General features: G+C 44.9%; 1 long non-coding RNA gene across 3 annotated transcripts; it reads right to left on the reverse strand.

The window, feature by feature from the left end:
• Positions 1-12,144: 12,144 nt before the first annotated feature.
• LOC135378671 (uncharacterized) lies at positions 12,145-19,618 on the reverse strand. 3 transcript variants are annotated; one of them, XR_010418525.1, is made up of 4 exons: positions 18,595-19,618; positions 17,975-18,185; positions 13,687-13,739; positions 12,145-13,490 (listed from the first exon to the last, which is right to left on the reverse strand). It is a non-coding gene; the product is annotated as an uncharacterized LOC135378671 (long non-coding RNA). The 3 variants fall into 3 exon arrangements; XR_010418524.1 differs by having other exon boundaries at positions 12,145-13,739; positions 18,595-18,876; positions 19,210-19,615; XR_010418523.1 differs by having other exon boundaries at positions 12,145-13,739; positions 18,595-19,615.
• Positions 19,619-19,845: the final 227 nt, after the last annotated feature.

Raw genomic sequence — 19,845 nt, forward strand, 5'->3', positions numbered from 1 at the left:
CCTGCCCCCCTCTCAGATACGCGTCGAAAATATGAACACTCCGAGCTTGGCGCCATTGCTAACACTACTCTCTAATCACGCGCTCTGGTTCAGCCTATTTTTTTCGGAAAAACCCGCCGCCTGCCCCCCTCGCTCAGGTCAGAAACATCCCATATTAACAAAGATCAGTCTTCTACTATGCACCGTCCTTATCAATAAAAGTATGCACTACGAAAAAAACATTGAGTCTTGTTGTATTGCGGGCAGAGCTGCCCTGCAAACACAGTTGTTGCTGTTCAAGTACACCTGTAGGGACAGAAGCAGTCATTACAACAATTTCACTGGAGTAGTTATAAACGGAGTGTTATACTTTTCGGAAGATCTTCTACAAAGGTGGAACAATCGTACCATTTTTTGCGTCCAATTATGTGCTTGTGGACCAATGGCTATGCTACCAATTTCGCTGTACTCCACACAGTGGAAGCCGAAAGTATAGGAAACAGGAAACACAAAAAGTGCGATTTTTTCTTCTTCATTATCACCATATTTCAAATTCACGCATAATTGACCGAAAGGGCATGCCGTGTCGAACAGTCTGTGGAAATAGTGAAATATAGAATTCTGTGTTAGAGAAAGGTCATGTGAAGGTTGCTATTAAGGAAGAAAAAGCAAGGAAAAAAAAACAAGGATATATGGCGAAGTGCAAGCATTTTCAAATATGCTGATGTAAGAAAATTTACAACACTCACACTCTCGACATGATCCTCGGATAACAAGAAAGAGGACAAACAAAAACAAGAACAAACAAGATGTAAGGTTTCAAACAATAAAACAATATTGTACGCTACGAATCTAGAAAAAAATGAAGAAGCACTCTGGTGGACTTTGTGTTTTCAAAGTTGCGGGGAGCTGGAAGTGACATGTAGCCGAATACCATTACAAGTTTGACCGTCAAAGACAACCAAATCAGAAGTTATATGAAATGTGTGCGGTATATAAGGAAATTAAGAATACAAGACTCGTGCCTCGGGAGATATCGAATGACAGGATCATGTATTGTGACCTGGTGGTAGTGCGCACAAAACGTTGTTACAAAGGCTGAAAAAGAGAAAACTCTGTCGCGATTGCGCACGCGAAGAATTATGCTCAGGGCTTACTTCTGTGTCATGCTTAGAAAATGAAAGTTTCTTGGTGATCTAGGTCCCTATATCCATCAACGCCACCTGTGGATGGGTGTGCAGAAGGGCGTAATGAGCAGCAAGGAATAAACATCTGAGCTTGGAGAGAGCTAAGACGCCGAAAGTTTTACCTTTGAAAAAAAGAAAAAAAAAGAAATGTTGTCCGGTCAAGAAATGACAGGAAGACAGTTTCATGTAACACCAGAAATGTCTGATGTTTTCGAAGTACTCTGATGTGACATAAAAAAACTGCGATGTATATTCTGACTCCTTCGGAACACCCTGACGTGATATTAGAAAGGCCTAATGTGTCCTCTGATGTGTTGGGCACACGCTGTTGTGACATAAAAAAATCAGACGTCCGCTCTGACGTCTTGGCGACAGGTTGATGTTTTGGTTTATTGTTTTAGTTTTGATGTTTATGCTTGACGCTCTCCCTGGTGTTCTTGGAGTCGGAGTTGATATTCTGATGTTTGATGTCCTGATGTTGTCGTGTTTCACAAACGGACATGCGCAACCACCTTTGTACGATTTGAACTTCACTAGGCTGACGTGCGCAAGTCTGGGAAAGTGCGCCGCTGCGATCCGTTTCAATCTCCTTCAATCCGTGACTACGTTACGTTAATCCAAAAATGGCTGCCAGCTACACGTACACAGAGAGATAAAAAGGGGGAATCGGTGTATCGAAGAGGGGAGCAATGAAAAAAGGGGTGACGTTTCGAGCGAAAACTCTTCTTCATGAAGAAGAGATTTCGCTTAAAACGTAGCCCCTTTTTTCATTGCTCTCATCTTCGGTACACCAGTGTCCCCCCTTTTTTTTCTCCCTACATTACTTTATATGATTTTAGCGTTTGCTCACATCAGATTCGGCAAGTGCGTAGGGATGTAAAGTGTTTTTACGCTTGGAGTTCCACAAAGGCAACACATCTTCGTCAGCGATAACTGGCATCAAGGGACCCAACGGCTTGCAGATGATCTGGGCTGTCAGCAAGTGTGTGACCGTTTTCGCCGCAGTCGTCTTCCGCTACATTGATGACGACGACTGAGGAATCAGTTGGAGCATCGCACTCTGACACATCTTCACGAACGTATAGCTTCTGACTCGTGACATCTTAGATAAGTGTTGTTACATAGCATATGTAACACGACCTGGACCTGGTGCTGCCTGGTGTGTTTAGATGATAATAATGCTCTTGACCATTCTACCATGGTGAAAGCTTCATTATGTGAATAATTGACACTAATAGCATTTCTCAGAGGCTTCTTTGATTTTCAAAAATATTTTGATATGCGAGGAGCCTGATGAGAAGTGTATATAAAAGTTAACATAATTACCGTCAGTCTGTCCGGCACAAACCTGGATTGTGTATTAGATGTCAGGAATAATATGAAGCCTTCCAAGACTCGCGCTTAGCTTTTCGGCATGCCCACCTTCCTTTTTGCTCTGGTTTTTTAATGCTATCAGTTCGACGAACTTGGGCATCTTCAAATGTGCCCCATGCAGAATGTTGTTCTTTTCTAGTAGTTTGACATTCCTATGTCCAGCAGACCTTTAGCCGCTTGGGCACGCGACCGGAAGTTTGTGGGATATACCTGGTGGCTGAGCTTATTACGTTGTTCGTGATAAACGTATTTGATTTATCAAGCCCCAGTTCATAAAAACTGGAAGTCGAGATACGTGCTTTTTCCTGAAAGAGGTTCCAGTTTGCTTCTGACGATTTCCACCTGGGCAGACATGTGCTTAAATTAGTGAATGGCTGGTAAGGCTGTGGGGAAATGTTCACTGCGACGAGGGTAGCTTTCAACTGACAATTGACATTCTGGAACAAGGATGAGAGAAACTCAACTAAACAGAAAATCAATTGCTAGGAGGGCTGTAAGATACTGTTGATGTATGTCGCAGTTCCTGTATTGAGAATACACATTCGTCTTGAAGGTAGCACCTTTTCTATTATTTTGCCACGTCCATCAGTTTTCGTTCTGTCCCACAGAAAGTTACGGGCATTAAAATATCCAAGTAAAAAGAGTCAGTGGTGGGAGTGGTGGATCTATTGTACTTCCTAGGGCGATCCGAACTACCACAGCCAACAGTATTAGGTATAAGGTACAAACAGTTAGAACGCTATGAAGACATCTTTGAACAGCAACTCCCTCGAGTGTTGCTTTCAGTTCGAAATGCTTTCAAGAGAGGGTTTTCGATGTAAGCATAGTAATACCTCCAGATGGACGGGCTCTATCAACCCAATTTTTATTAAACAAATTCCACCGTCTCAGTGTAAGTGCTTACTGGGGATTCATATTCAAGATTCGTGAAAAGCCAGCAACAATAATTACACTGCAGAATCGCTATAAAGCAGAAAAAGATTGCATTGTACACTATTTTCATTGCACTGTACAGTGCACTTGTCAATCAGCATCATGGTGAAGGGTGTGCCATCTAAATAAGCTTGCGTTATTTCTTTTTTGGGGGCCTTATTGGCTGTCTCGGAAATTTTCCCGAGCAGCCGTCAATTCGTTTTGCGATATACTAGGGAGTGAGCCCCTCCCGAGGCATTACATTTTGCCTTTCCTTTAGACTGGGAGCTCGTACTCGCGAAACAACCTTGTGAGCTCGTATCATCATCACACTTCATGGAACCCATTTCCATGAGTGGCGATGACAGGAGTGGCGACATTGAAGGTGACGCCACAGAAGTAAGTGGAGTTGGGGGTGGATCTCCCACTCCATTGTTTTCCTCTGTATTCGTTAATGTGATTCTGTGTACTTGAGCGTGCGTGTGTCTGATGACCATGTGTGGCATTCCTTTGACTGTTGCGACTATATTTTTTTCTTGCTTCCGGATAAGTGATGCTTTGCATGACCTTGACATATAAAATCTCCTTCTCATACGTCCACTTTGGACAGGATCTTCAGTATGAGGGCTGCTCACCGGTGCAATTGGTCCAGCAGTTAGCGCACTTCCTTTGTGTTGTGGGGAGCCTCACCATGACTTGCACAACAGCGAGGACCCTAGCATGGACCCTGGCATCCATGTCCGTGCGTCCGTACCGACATGCGTCCGCGTATCCGTATCGATTGCAACGAAAACAGGGCATGACATTCGCAATACAGGGCCGCACACCCGCAGAAATATATCATAGTTTTAACTTGCCTTATAAGGCGGGTCTGTCAGAAGTCAGTACGATGTTCCTGGTGGTGGTATATATTTACAGTTCTTACGGATCTTAATTTTTGCGCACATCTATGGCGTCCTAGTCCTTCGAGCTTTCAAGGATTTCTTCCACAGGCATATCAATGAACTCTGAAACTGCTAGTGTGCTAACTAGCGTTCAGTGCTTTCAGCTGGGAGACTGAAATCCTTTTCCCAATCCGTTCGTGTGTGTTTAGGATGCGTTGGTAGACTTTTTCATTGGTGCGTTTTACAACAAGGTCACCGGATCGTATGCGATTGATGTCTGTTATATTTTTTAATAGCGATGCCATTGCTTTCTCAATGAAGTGGTGGTGTTTTTTCGAGTGGTACGCTTTTATTGATGTCTCTGTCTTAAGAGGATAGTGCAATTTATTTCGCGGTGAACTCTTCCGATACAGTCCTTAAGCATTCGTTCCCTAGTCGCTTCACGGCCACGACCTCAAATAAAGAAGAAAATCTACTCATGCAGGTTTGATCAATCGATCATCCCTAGAAGTCACCCGTGCTTCATACTTATACATATGGGGAGGTCCCGGAGTTTTGGCAACCCTTCGGCCGGAGCTTGACCATGACCCAAACCACCATCGTCCAGGTCTTCTACCCTTTGCCTTTCATCACCTAGGCATGGTACGGATACCACCTTGGGACGGAAGACTCGGGTTCCTGGTGGCGCCGATCACCAAGCGCCGGCATAAGCTAGTGCCCCTGCCGGGTGAAGAAGAATGTGCTGTAGGTCTTCTAGGGCACCGCAGTGACAGCACCTGGGAGGGTCAACTTGTCTCAAACGCTTACGCCGCTGAGCTGTAAAAGTCAAAATGACTCGCATTCGATATGTTAAGGCAGCCTCTTAATGGAAGGTGTTTCGTGACATGCGGAAACAGAGTTTTGGAGCAACTCTCCTCATCATGGATGGGGGTTAAATATCATGGGAATCGATGTTCTGAGGCTCGAACACATAGAAAGGACACATGCGTACAAAGTATCATGTGCCTAAGAAGTGCGACGGAGATTGTAAGACAAACCTTCATTATCAATGTACTTTTTATTTTTCATCATTTTCAGTTATTTGGGCAGCCATTTTTTAATACTTTATTCATACCACTTGCACTTACTTAACCAGATATTTTTCGAAAGTACAGTGCCAGATGCCGTACCACGTCCATGTTCGGCACTGCTTTATATAAACACCGCTGAAAAACAGAAAAAAAAATAATGAGGCACAAACAGATAGGATAGCACACAAGCTGGCAAGCTTGCAGACAAGGTGAGTGACTACTGAAGCCCGAACATCGGGACAACAATAGCTATTTTGTTGTTATTGATGGGTGATGATTTGGGTATTATTGGCGCAATTGACAACAATGGTCATAACGCGCCAGTGCAATGATTAGAATATACTTGTTAAAAGAAAACACCATGTAGTAGTGATAGATATTGCATTTGGTAACAATGGGCCGCTCAGGTTACATGCGACACGCACACGCACGATAAGATATATCAGAAAACAATGGAAATCATGTATCGATAGTGTGAACAATGGGTTCCCAGGTTTCAATAACATGCGCCGCCAGGATAAGGTAACGGTTAACTCGGGTAAACAATGGGAACTCACGTGTCGATAGTGTTTGATGGGCACCTGGATGCACGTTTAATGACATTTAATAACACGCAATGACATGTAATAACACGCAAATGACATGTAATAACACGCAAGTGACATGTAATAACACACAAATGACATTTAATAACAGGCAATAACATCTGATGACATTTAATAGTATTTTTCCGATCGGGTTGACGTCAGTCCGTCACCTAGTTTGGTTGCCGCGTCAGAGCGCCAGGTAGTTTCGGTTCCCACCAAGCGCCCTCTAGTTTTCAAGCTTTGGCCGTCTGTAGTTTCGGTTTCGGTTTTAAATGAATGGACGCCAAGCTTGGTTGCTCCACGTGTAGTTCTGGTTTCAGTTTCGAATTCCTACGTGTTGCCAGATGCCCTCTGGTTTCAAGCTATTGACCGACTGTAATTTCGGTTTCAAACCGCAGCACGCTAGTTTCGCTGTGACAACGTCAACGCATTTTCTGGCGATATAAATTAAGCGTACGCGTAGAAATTTCATCAGAAAAAGAGAAAAAAAACATGGTTGACCAGTTCTATGTGAACCTGCTCTCAAATGCATCTTTGGATGTGTTTCCCGACAACACAATGAGCAAGTTCCGAGTAAAGCTAGCCCATCCACAGACGTTGGAGGGTAGGTGGGAGGCCGCTTTAACAGAAATCAACATCCCTTTTGCGATTAAAAATGTAACTGACACAGTCAATAGTATATCGGAAACGACATTCCTTGGTTCTACGATTGAAGCAACAGAAAAGGTCAAGTTCAACGCTAATGAAAACATTCTCTTGTCTTTGAGACAATTTTTAGCAAAACATTTGCAGCATAAGACAAGAATTATACGTGGTAGCGGTCATTATGAGATACAACTTCCTCTGAACTATGGTTTGGAAATTAGCGCAACTCTTGCCGCTAAGCTTGGCATGGCTGAAAAGATAATCGGCTGTGGAGAGTTGGACAGAGGGTCACCCGTGAAGCTACTCAAATACCAGGTGGATACGGAAGAAACGATTAACATAGTTACCTATCGTTCACGAACGGTAAAGTATGAAGTTCCAGAAGGCTACTACGAATCGGGGAAGGACCTCGTTAATTCCATTAACCATGCCTATCGAACAAAACTTCATTTGTCGCAAGATGCTCGTCTCCTCGTATGTAACCCATACAACGGAATTTGTCACCTGGAACGCATGAACGATGGCTATGTGACCTTTCATCCTTATTTGGCTTTGATGTTGGGCTTCGGAAAGAGGACAACTTTCTCAAGTTATGCAGTCGCCGAACGAGACGTTTGTCTATTCCCTGCTCAAAACTATATTTTCATATACTGCGATGTCATCGAGAACGAATTTGTGGGTGACGTGACAGCACCACTTCTTCGATCGATACCATTCAGAGTCCAGGGTAGGAATGATGTGATGTCTTATTTATTCACAAACCTGTACTATAAATATGTATCTGCGAAGGAATTGACAACCATTCAAATCGAGTTGGCAAACGAGATAGGTGATTTCATTCCATTCATTTCTGGCTCTGGACGTGTCGGGTTGACGATCCACCTACGTAAATGTATATAACAAACCCACCATGTTGCATAGCACATTTTGGTGCAGGAAAGCGAGAGCATCTACCACACTATACTGCTCCCGAGCTTTATCAGATTGGAGGAGGCATATTTGGTGACGTATTGAGGGGTTTCTTGCCCATACTGACCAAGAAGGTAGCGCCATACGTTGGAAGAAAGCTCCTTGATACTGGAAGACATATAGCCGAGGAAGTCCAGCAAGGAGCATCATTTCGAGAAGCCGTCAAGAAAGGAGTAGACCGCACAGTGCATAAAACTCGTGACGAGTTACTTCAGAGACTCACAGGGAAAGGAAGAAAACGCAAGGCCATTAAAAAAGCTCGACCTGCGGAGAAGCGGAGGAAATCTGACTTCTTTACTTGACAGAAAAAAAAAAGTCTATTGCAGTAGTGCATAAAGATTCTTGTCTGTGTACTACAAACCAGCTGGAACTCTTCTCTCTTCCACCTACAAATTTTGCTTTGGAGAAGTCTGAATACGTCGAGTTTTTCCCAGTATCTGCTCCGACATCAAGCGGAGTGATCGAGTACAATGTTCCGGGACTCGGTGGGGGCTTCTTTGATCTTCAATCCAGCTTTTTGCATATTCAGTGCAAGATCATTCGAAAGAATGGAGATCCAGCGGTAACTACAACAAGCACTTCAACAACACCTGGTGCAGTCATACCTGTCCAAGCGTTTGGTTCATCATTGTTTCAACACGTACATATCTACCTGAATTCAACCTTGGTTTCGAGTTTCGAACATTATGGCTACCGTTCCTACTTGGACATCATTACGAATGCCAACAATGTAACTCAGACACACACCCTTTCAGCAATGTTATACGAGCCAGACCCTTTAGGCACGAGTGAGGTATATGCTCCCACATCTGATTCAAAAGGAGTTTTCGCTCGTTACAAGCGAACCAAAGGATCGGCACTGTGTGACATGTACAGCCCAATCTTCAGCGACATATGTCAACAACAGAAGCTCATTCTTAACGGAACCGATATTCGAGTTGTGCTACGTCAAGCGTCGGATGATTTTCGTCTCTTGCAAGCTGATGGTGCAACAGAAAAGCACACTGTGGAATTTTCACGTATCGTGCTCTCTCTCCGACGTGTTCAGTTATCGCCGAGTATACTTGTTGGTATAGAACGAAGACTTCAAACAACACCTGCAGTATACCTTCTCCGAGGACTGGAAATTAAGTACAGAACCATCGCCCCTAACCAATCTCAGGTGATATTTGACGACTTGTACAGCGAGCGAGTTCCCTCCAAGTTAACAGTATTGATGGTCAGGAGCGATGCCTACCAAGGTAGCAGACCACGAAACCCATTCAAGCTTGAGAACTTCAAACTAAAACGAGCACTACTGGACGTTGGTGGACAACAGTACACGGATGAGTTCGACTTCCAACGAGACATCTATTCCAAAGCCTATATACACCTGCTTCACAAACTAAAACGCAAGGATATACCAATAGCTCCAGCTGCGTATGCAAAAGAGACATTTATGCTTTATTACCATCTGACTCCAGATGCAGAAGTGAATGCTCTTTGTCCTGTTGTTCAAGCCAACGTTCGTCTGACCCTAACGTTTGCTGCCAATCTAACAGAAGCAGTTACGGTGTTGTTTGTATCCGAAACACCACGTGTGCTAGAAATCAACAAAGACAGACGAGTGAAATTTGTCTGAAAAATAAACATGGAGGAGTGGCAGTTCTATGCAGCATTCAGTAGACACTACTGCACCAGAGAACTGTTTCGGGGAACCTTTGCATGCAATGAAATCGCAAGACAGGAAGCCATACCCGGGATTTATGTGATTAACACAGCTCCAAGGAGCAGTACCAGTGAACACTGGACCATGACTTATGTTTCCGGTGACAATGTAGTTACGTATTTTGATAGTTACGGCATTCAGCCCGTCTACAAAGAATTCTACCAATTCATTCATCCTACCAGGTCATTTTACTATAACAAGAAAAGACTTCAGGGCTATGGATCAGCTACATGTGGCCTCTACTGCCTGTATGTAGGCAGCATGCTCGCTTGTGGATTCTCGCTCCGAGAGTGCACTCAGAGATTTTCGTCAACGAACTTCACGCTGAACGACAAGCTGGTACCCGTCCTTGTACGGAAGCAATTCCCAAGAAAGACAGACAACATGTCATGTTGCAGTGTACTTTGACACAATAAAATTGTATTTATTTCCATGTCGTTACAGGCACAATCTTATATATATATATATATAAAAAACAGCATTACAACAACAACAGCCAGGTAGGGCAACATATGCATAAAAACTGTCTACATCTTTCCATTGGATGCGTACCCAAAGGGTAACGTGTGGATACCATCCTCACAAATGAAACGCTTTGTGTCTAGGGGATTTAAAGCTACTTTCGTAACACATACACTTTTATTTATATTTTCCTTGCGCACAATGAGGTTCTGACAAACTTTGTACACTTCACCAAGCTTAAGAGAGTCTATGTACATTGAATAATGCAACTTCTGGGCTTCACATTGTTTCACCCCCTTAGCACGATTGTATCGTCTTTTACTATGGAGGTCTAGTGCATAGAGCTTTGGTTTCAGGCAACAGAACCCTAGGATGTGGTCGTGGGGCATTTCGTTCTTAAATTTTCCTAGCACCATCTTGTTTTTCGTAGAATACATCGAGTCATCACAAGAATGACCAGATGTATCAAGGTGGGTATCGGCGAGCTCCGCAAGGGCCTTCTCATCGCTCAGCATCACGATATAAGAATCTGTGTCCATATACAAGAGCCTTGTGTCCGGGGCTACCCGAAGCAAGTTGTTATAATAAAAGTCATACATCATGACTTTAGACAGCTCGAGAATAGTGAACCCCAGGTACAGAGGCTGTCGCATACGGACTATCGATTGAGCGAACTGAAACAAGACTACGTTAGAGCTTAGAGCCCTGAATTGTTTGAGGTTCGGTTTACGCAAGAATCTCAACACTTGCTCCTCGGAAGTTGCTAAGCGACAGTCGACGAACTTTCGTACATTCATACATGTTTTCCCATATACGGAGTTAATTAAACTCTTGTACAGGTTACGTTCGAAGGTATTGGTTGCCTGCTTGCGTAGTTCATGATGGAAGTCAACATAGGATCGCAGGAATGGTTTTTGTTTGAACCTGAGCACCCGGTGAATTTTCTCGAGCCGAAGACCCAACTGTAGGTACAACTTTAGACTGCGATAATGAAGAAAATACTTCTTCTTGTCAAGCAGTGTAAGGAGTAATTTCGGTTCTATATCATGCTGTGGGAGGTTAAATTTTTTCATCAGGTCTTTCTGATAATCCGAAAGCAACTCATACGGGACGCTCATTTTTTCGGGCGCGAGCGGTAAATCTTTATGTCGTTCGTGGAGCTCTTGTACGTAGGCCAGGTCTACCTCTAAAAAATAACCAACGTCTGCATAATCTGCAACAAGGGTTACATCTAAACCTGCAACCTCTTCGGGTGACAGCCATTCAAAGTCTCCGAATGGGAGTGGTTCACGCATCACTGTGCCATAGAGTCCATTTATGTCCATGTAATGAATTATGGTCTTTGGTTTTTCGGGATCGTACTGATCTGTCCCTGGGACATTTGCAGTGGCCATTCGCGTTGAACACTGGGTCATACCACCACGCAGGCCCCGTTCAATTAACAGATAGGCATCGGGATCGTGGATTAAATCCAGATTAATCCGGCTCATTTTTAGTGCGCAAGACATGCTTAGTCCCGGGAGTGACACGAAATGAAGTGGTTCAATTTTGTGCGTCTCCAACGCCCATATTCGGAAGTTTTGAAACACGTCTGCCAGAAGCAATGCGTCCGTCAGAAGGTACAAATCCGAGTACTCGCCCAGGCTCTTCAGTTGAAATTTTTCAAACACATTTTGCGCATGGCGGTAATCTTCCTCGCTCACTTCTGATCCGTTCAGTTGGTTAAAGAACTGGTCACGTGATGGCAAACAGGGCTCGTCGTAACGTTCAAAAGAGGTAACGTAGTTATAACAGAAAACCCCTTTACGTACAACCAACCTGAAGTAGTCCTCCTCTGCGAAAAACTGACGCAGACACCTGAAGTTAGATTCACCTTTGTCACATAGATTTTTCGTCAGTGTGTCGAGACTAGCATTGAGGAAGCTTAACGAGTCTATGAAGCGGAACACACCAATGTCTATAGCCTTAAACTTTTGACAACTGGAGGCTATCACTCTGATGTCTGTCTTCCGAAGCAGGTGCAGATGAGCTACTATGAATCCGAGGTCATAATTGGCATTATGTGCAATGATGGGCACTTTCCGTGGTATCCGCAGTTTCAGATTACATCCCTGACACAATGATTGGCGAAATTCTCCACTTACGTGATCATGGTCTCGCACTTTCTGCTTCTTAGTGAATGGTTCTTTACAGATGTTACAGTGAGTGGCTTCAGAATGTTCGAGTTCGTCTCCTGGGGTCATTTGCAAGGGCACAGTCTCGTGCAACATCGCATACAGCTCATCATGCAAATTACGCAATAGTTCCATGAAAACGGAAACGCAGTCTGCACCACGGTAAATATGTTTCTTCAAGACATACAATCGCACGAGCGTATGACGAGGAGACAGAAGGATGAAGGGATGTGTTCCTCGTAGACATTCCCGCCTCCCGAACACGGTGATAGTACACTCTCAAAGTCGTATACACAGTAGAAGGGAACTTCCGACATCAAATGCTCTCCGGCAAACGACAGTGTCTCACCTTTCTTTGGAAAAATAGTCTTGGACACTTTTTGTTGTTTACACATTAGTAGATGATCGGCGAGTACACCCGGGGTGGTGAAACCCATCGTACACCGTTTGCAGTGAAAATAACCAGGTGGTGTGAACAAAGCATTGAAATTAGTAATGAGTACAAAATGGAAGTCAATCAGCAGTAGGTCGACATGCTTCTTGCACTGGTCGTCAACAACCTTAATCGGGTAAACATATTTTTCATCTTTGTCATAACCGTACACGTTAATGCTCACATCGTTCTGCTTCTCAAACATTTCTACATCTTTCGGGAACACTACAGGAAACGTCTCTGGAAATACATATTGAGACAGTTATGACCTGTAGGATGAAGCTCTGCGTCTGTAAGAACCCTTTGCAGGATGTAGACCGGCAAGTACGCAAAATGCGAAACACATGTTCTGTTCACTATCCTCGTGAAGGTCGACATTCAGAAGACACCGACACTTTTTTTTCAATTCGTTTGGCAATTCAAAGTCGGTACAACCAATGAGCTGTGGTGCGAGACGACCGACATGAAGAATGCAGGCGTGAATTCGAAATAAGAAAAATCCCGACCCTTGCATTTCAAGCTTTTCTAAATTGTTGGTGACTTCAGTGCCTACTTCAATGACAGCACGTTCTACGTCTCGTTCCGACCACAGCGTATGCACATTCGAAGGAATAAATTGAGTGACAAATATGATCTCATCCTCAGGCGTATGTCGACCGAGTTCCGCCTTCAGCAAAACATAAAAGCGTAACGGAAATCCGAAATGTCGAAGTACACCGGCAAGGTAGCGTCCGTTTTCATGAAAGAATGTGCTGACATCCTGCCCGTCGTCGTCTCTGTCATGTAGATGAAGCTCATAGCGGTTGGTATAGTTGCGGAGCGTACAGAGTGTCTCACAAAATGGGATACAGGGTGTTGCAAGGTTATGAACGTTAGCCAGATGAACTTGAAGTCCCAGCGCTGTTGTGTAGTGCTGCCGATCGGCCGGAGGACAAAGGTGGCATGTCACCATTTCTTTTTATTTTTTTACTCGGATTGACCGAACACGATGTCTGGCGAAAGAAGACGTTTCCCCTCTTTTCCAACTCGCTCTTTCTTCTCCATCCAGAGCCCGCTCGTGTTCCTCATGTCTTCGATGTCTTGAGTGCTTAGTTTATGAAACCGAGCTGGAAGGAACACCTTTACGTGCTCGTGATCCTTCATAATTTCTACGTAGACCGCCTCGCCATACCTCGTTTCAATTTTGTTAACATCAACCACATCATACTTGATGTTTTTAGGAATTGTCGCCATTTTTTGAAACTCTCCACATTTCTTTAACTTGTCAAGTTTATGCAAGATCGACGAAGACATGATGCTTACTTGTACACTGATGCAATGATGACGACGATGATCCTTCGGACACGTTGGACCGACTGAAAACAAAAGGAGCACATGTTAGAACACTGCAAAATATTTCATCATTCTGAACACCATACCTCCTCAGAAGGAGGTTCGAGAGTGAAGGAGCTGAGCGTCAGACAGTTCTTATATAAGGAGTTGCCAGCATGGCAACCTTGAGGAGTCTTCTTTTTTTTTACATCGTCAACTCTGCAGTCGAACCTACCTTTGCAGTTTGCTTTTTTTCCCTGCAGTTTGCAAGCACGGACTTGTTTATCTAACGAAACGTATCTTGACCAGACTTCATTCCCTTGCACGAAATGACAGTGATAGCACCTTTTAGGTTCGTGACGCCTGCCTCGGTGTCAATTTCAGGGGCTAGTCAAAGTGGGAAATCCACCTTCGTGGCACGACTAATTAAACACAGAGCTGTCCTCTTTGACAAACCGTTCAAGCAAATATGGTATATCTATCTTTATAAGCAGCCGGTATTCGATACTCTTCCTGAAGTAAATTTCAGTCAAGACATCCCTGCAGATCCGGAGAATTATAGCCACTCATTATTTATATTTGACGACTGTTTAGCCGACCGACAAAGACTCAAAGAAATCTGCAAATTTTATATCGCTGGGTGTCACCACCTGTCAATCACGGCTGTGTTCATCTCGCAATACCTGTTCGTCAACGACCCTTTGTATCGCACAATACAATTCAATAGCACGGCTCTCGTTTTATTTCGTTCACCACGCACTACAGACCAGCTGCGTATGCTGTCCAGGCAGATTTTCGGGCGAAATGATTTGTTGCCCACGATATATAAAGATGCCTGTCAGAAACCATACTCATACTTAGTTATCGACTTGTCTCAACAGAGCAACGATCACTATAAGGTGTGGACCAACATTTTCCCGGATGATCACAGACAGATCGTATACAGGTCATGAAAAGGCTTAACAAACACATTCGTTTCCTTCGTATGATCGCTGAAGCAAAGACAGGGGAAGATCGTTACAACCTGATTCAACATGCCAGCAGGGAACAGCTACGAACAATCAGGGAGATTTGTATGAACCTCTGCAAAGGAAACATCGACGTACCGGCGAAAGTTAAAAAGCAATTGCAGCCTTTTGCAACACCCATTAGGACACTGGCTTCCAGGCAAGACCGTGCAGATGTGAAGAAAATTAAACGGATTCTTCATCAGTCCGGCGGGTTTTTGCAATTTTTGTTGCCCCCCTTGTTAGGTCTCGTTTCAAGTTTAGCGGGCAAAAGCATCGCAAAAGCAATCGGCATTTAAATAATGCAGAAATACGAGCTTGTTCCCTATCGGGAAAGCACTATTCCGTCGATATTGAATAAACAGGAGCCTGATGATATCAAGGCCAAGGAGATCATCCAGTACTTGCACAAGCTATTGCATCCTCCCGCGAACACATTAAGACAGCCTAGTGCAGCAGGTGAGGAGACAAATCATGTGGCATCGACAAGAGAGCAGACACAGATTCAAGCGGACGAGGAGGAAGATGCCATCGTTAATTTTATGAGCAGCGGCTACAAGATGAGAGCAAGCCAATTACTGCGTTTACTAAAACCCGTGCTCGGCTGGAATAGTAAAACGTTTGAGCTCATTGTCAATGGTGAACAAATACCAAATACCAACGTTGTAGACCTTGTTTATTATTTGGTCACAAGAGCGCGAAATGTGTGGCGACCCGCGTATCTCGAGAGGATCCTACCACTATTGGTCAAGCTAAATATACCGACACTTATCGTACATCCATCTCGACTTGAAAAGGAGACTGCAGAGCCATCAGCCGGTAGTCCTACGTTTACACCTGAGACACCTCGTCGACGCATTTCTCCGGTTATCACAAGAGCGGCTAAGAGACTTCGAGAATGGAACCGGTATTGAGCACGTTGGAAACGCAACAGGAACACTGTGGTTACCTTCGGGACGAAAACATTCTGGCGCATTTTCCCGCACGACACAGGAAGAAGGCCCTCGCCATTCTGCAGATGCTAAAGACCGTATTTGCGATAGATGAAGAGGGAAGGATTATCTGTCATTCTCGCGTTGTTCCAAGTAGTTCCGTCATCGAGCTTATAAAATACGAACTGCACAATCGATCGCCCTCTTGGTACAAAGGTGACGTGGCAGCCGTTATAAATGCCTACTTGTCATTCGACGGACTTCGTGTTCGTGGAAGAAAATTGTGCTAATGGCTGCTTACGTGGACGTATACCATCCTGGTGCTCTAGGTGGTGTTCAACGACTCGCACGAGCGATCGGTGAAAAGCCGGCGAAGGTTGCCAAGTTCCTGGAAACCAGTGATGTGTACTCTCTCTTCAGAGAACTTAAGCGACCACGTCAGTTCCGGAAGACCATCGTTTTGAGTGCGAAGGATATATTCCAAATAGATTTGAAAGACCTTCAGAAACTGTCGAGATACAACAAGGGTTTTCGCTATCTTTTGTTTTGTATCGACGCATTTTCTCGTATGCTTGCTGTAGTGCCTGTGCAGAATAAACGAGCAGCGGAAATTATACGTGGACTGAGACTCGCTTTTAGACGTGTAGCATATCGTCAGCAGCGACAATGAGGAAGATAGCGCTGAGCGCGCGACCTTGAGCAACTTAAGCGATCGTGTCCAATAAACCAGTTGTTGTTGTCACTCGGGCCGTTCACTTCATCCCTCTCGGGCTCCTACATATTTGGTGACCCGAACGTGATGGCCTGAAGCCACACCAATGCCTGACGCCTCAGCGCGAACGGTCGCTTCCACCTTCCTTTCATCGTGGATCTCTCGGTTTGGTGTCCCATCTAAAATAGTCACCGACAGAGGCCGCCAGTTCGAAGCGCACCTTTTCGCCGCCTTCGCGACGCTCTTGGGAACATCTCGCAGCCGCACAACCGCCTATCACCCTGCTTGCAACGGCCTTGTAGAACGGTTACACAGGCAGCTCAAGGCAGCCATCATGGCTCACGCAGACCCTACCAACTGGGTTGACATCGTTCCCATCGTACTCCTCGGAGTCCGTTCCGCCGTCAAGCAAGACCTCTCGTGCAGCAGTGCTGAGCTTGTATTTGGCACCACGCTTCGACTCCCGAGCGAATTCTTCCATCCGTCAGCTCAGCCCTCCACAGCCGCACCAGAATACATTGATCGCCTCCGCCATACTTTCGCTCAGATTCGTCCGACGGATACCCGCGTACCCTCCAACCGCCCGCATCACGTTCCCCACGAATTGGCCACGGCGTCTCACGTGTACCTTCGAACGGATGCCACCCGGAAGTCCCTTCATCCTCCATATTCTGGTCCGCACCTCGTCTTGTCCCGTTCACCCAAGCATTTCACCATCTCGATAAACGGCCGAAAGGACACAGTCAGCATTGACCGCCTGAAGCCCGCCCACGTCGACAACGACCGCCTCGCCGCTGCTGTCTTTCCCTTGACGACGCCTTCTCCGCCGAAGACCAAACACGTCCGTTGGTCGGATCTCTCTTCGCCGTCTCTGGAGGGGGGGCTATGTAGCATATCGTCAGCAGCGACAATGAGGAAGATAGCGCTGAGCGCGCGACCTTGAGCAACTTAAGCGATCGTGTCCAATAAACCAGTTGTTGTTGTCACTCGGGCCGTTCACTTCATCCCTCTCGGGCTCCTACAGACGTATTGGGACTCCGAGACTGATTCATTCAGACAGAGGTACAGAGTTCACCAATAAGTCAGTCGGAGCATTTTTAAAATCAAAAGGGATATCTCTCTTCCACACTAATTCAAATACGAAAGCAAGTATTGCAGAACGATCTATTCGAAGTCTTATGACGCCACTTTATCGTGCTTTTGAATATCAGGGACATAAATCGTACTTGAAAATTTTACAGCCTCTGGTCAAAGCATATAATCATCGTGTTCATAGAACTCTGTCGGCGCGACCTGTGGATGTCAACAAAGAAAATGAACATTTATTTAGACAAAAGCTCTATCCTACTCCGAGCAAACCCCCAGAGAAGCCACGTTTTCGCGTTGGCCAGCTTGTCAGAATAGCAAAGTCTAGACACCAGTTAGTCAAAAGTTATCTTGGTTCGTTTACGCGTGAAATTTTTGTGGTGAGAGCAGTCAAGATTGGTTACCCGAATACCTATCTCTTACGTGACCAGCAGGAAGAACCTATTGAAGGTCAATTTTATGCAAGCGAATTAACACGTGTGCAGCCTGGAAAGGGCCACCGCATTATAAAAAGACGCGTTCGGAATGGAAAGGTGCAGTACCTGTTGCAACCTTCTGGAAGTCGTAGAAGGACTTGGGTTCCGGAGAACTACCTGCCACCACCGACGACGAAATGACTGGCGATCACTGGTCCGATGTCGAACAGCCAGCCAACGCTGGCGATTCCTGGTCCCAATCGGGTGATGATGTGTGCGGCATGCGGGACGTTACCCAGGATCATCAACTCCAAGGAAAATGTCGCCATCCTCATACCTGTTGGAATGACGTGTTAGAATGCGGTTCATCGAAGTCAACGGACGACACAGTGCTCGTCGCAGCATTTAAGATAACCAGAGACATTTTCCTGTTCCAGTCCCTGCCTCTGAACTTTCCCGCGAAAAAGACTGTGTGGGAGTCTTCAAAAACAATGTATGCCAGGGTGCACAGGAAGTGTGAGCACCTATCCGACCACCCGTTCGACCTGGTCTCCGAATGGGGAAAACAGATGAGCTCAATATTCAGCTATTACGGTGATCGAGACGTCGACGTAATGCAACTGGTGGCCGAAAGTCTATGTATCATGTACTACGCAATGAAGACTGGCTACCATTACCTGGCTGTGTACATAAACGACATGACAATTGACCTGTTGCAAAATAGGTTGTCACCCAAAGACGCTTACCAATAAATATTGAAATCCATGACGAGTTGTCTCATTTTACTGTAGGTCGTCATGGTAAATAGATGTCCGGAGATGTTCTGCTACACCTTGTCCTTTCTGAGTGCTGTTTCCCTGTTCGTTTTCGTAGCTACAACAGAATTTACAAAACCAACACTGAAACAGGGAAAATGCACTACCGTGACTCAGATTGACCATAACATCTACGTCCACCGATGTCCAGCTGCAGTAACTGCCGTACGCCTTTGGCTCAGCAATGGTCATCCGACGAGATACGGAGTAAATCTGTCGCAAAATGATACACGTCAACTATGGCATTGCTTGAAAGAAGCAAATGTCGCGCACAATTATTATAACTTCGAGTGCTCGAAGCTATGTGAAATAAGTTTCGAACCCAGGCAAGTAATAGAACGATGTCCCGGCAATGTGTACAATATTGCAAGACTCATTGGGAATGGAAAGCACAGCGGTTACGGTATCACTCTTTCGAAATCGGCTACCATGTCTCTGCTGTCTCATCTGAGCGAAACAATAAAAACAATTTAAAACAAATACATGCCCGCATTTCATTTAGCTATAAAATACACTGTAACACAAGAAATGGTTTGAAATACTCACATCACTTGGCTCTTACGTGGCACACTCACTGCTGGAAGCTCGTACGTGGCAGACAGCGTATACCACCAGTCGAAAATTCATCTTGCGAGGGCGATAACGGTTTCTTTTTTGTGTGTGTGTGGTTGGTGTTCCCAAAGAGCGTTTGGAAAAAGCCAGACGGGTGTTTCGCGGTTGTGTTATCATACCAAAAGAAGAAGAAAAAAGAGCGCGTCGGCAAGAGGTATCGCATTTCACATGCTGCTCCTGCGAAAGGAGAAGCTGTCCACGATGCATTCACGTGATCCTTCCTTCCCTTGAAATAAAACAAAAATGAAGGGTCTTATAAGCTAGCTGTCGACGACTGAGACCGATCAGACCTTCATCGACGACGCAACTTTGAAAGGATGTGAGTATACCTCTTGTCTTTATGCCTTTTTTTTTGTTATTTTTATTTCGAGACCATCACAGCTGGTAACCGCAATACGTAGTCATGCAATGCTTCTCGATTCGTTGTATGCTGTTGTCGCAATGCGCAACACAAGTTTGGAAATGTGTGTGTATAGAACACCTCTATTTTATTGTGATTGTTGTCACTGGGTTATTTACTTCCAAACGTCGTACTCCTATGCAAATGCATGACACAGTAACAGAGACATA

Source organism: Ornithodoros turicata, chromosome 1 (assembly GCF_037126465.1).
Source record: "Ornithodoros turicata isolate Travis chromosome 1, ASM3712646v1, whole genome shotgun sequence".
NCBI classification, from domain to species: Eukaryota; Metazoa; Arthropoda; class Arachnida; order Ixodida; family Argasidae; genus Ornithodoros; species Ornithodoros turicata.